The following is a 525-nucleotide window of genomic DNA, read 5'->3' as shown; positions in this document are numbered from 1 at the left end:
TCCCAGATCTACAACTTTTGCACCATTCGGAGAGTGGGTCGCTCTGATGTGGAGCCCCCGAGGCGGCCGCTCAGCACACTGCATGCAGGGGTCGTAAAATACTACCGTGGTACTATTTTTACGACTCCCTGCACTGCACCTTCTCAGTCATGACAACGCGCACATCAAGGCGCCCATCAAGGCCTGTCGGTCCTAGTGCTGACCCGAATTTGCCAGCTGAATCTCGATATTTTGCGGCATAATTTTGCTCGTGCATCGTCGAAATTTTGCTTTCATTTTGCTAGGCCACTCGATATTTTGCTCCCTTTTTGCTCCAAAATTTGTGTCACGTGTGAGAAAACTGACCGAAAGTGGGTTACGTGTTGGCAAAAATGAGAAAAAGTGAGTCACGTGTTGGTAAAATTGTGCCGAAATGAGTCATGTGCACCGTATATGTGTAAAATCTCCCAATTCCCAGCCAACACACCGATATTTTGCTCCATTTTGCCAGCAAATTCCCTTTCAAAATTCTTCGATATTTTGCTA

This window comes from Sycon ciliatum, chromosome 12, assembly GCF_964019385.1.
Source record: "Sycon ciliatum chromosome 12, ocSycCili1.1, whole genome shotgun sequence".
NCBI classification, from domain to species: domain Eukaryota; kingdom Metazoa; phylum Porifera; class Calcarea; order Leucosolenida; family Sycettidae; genus Sycon; species Sycon ciliatum.
Note: the sequence above shows the minus strand (reverse complement) of the source record.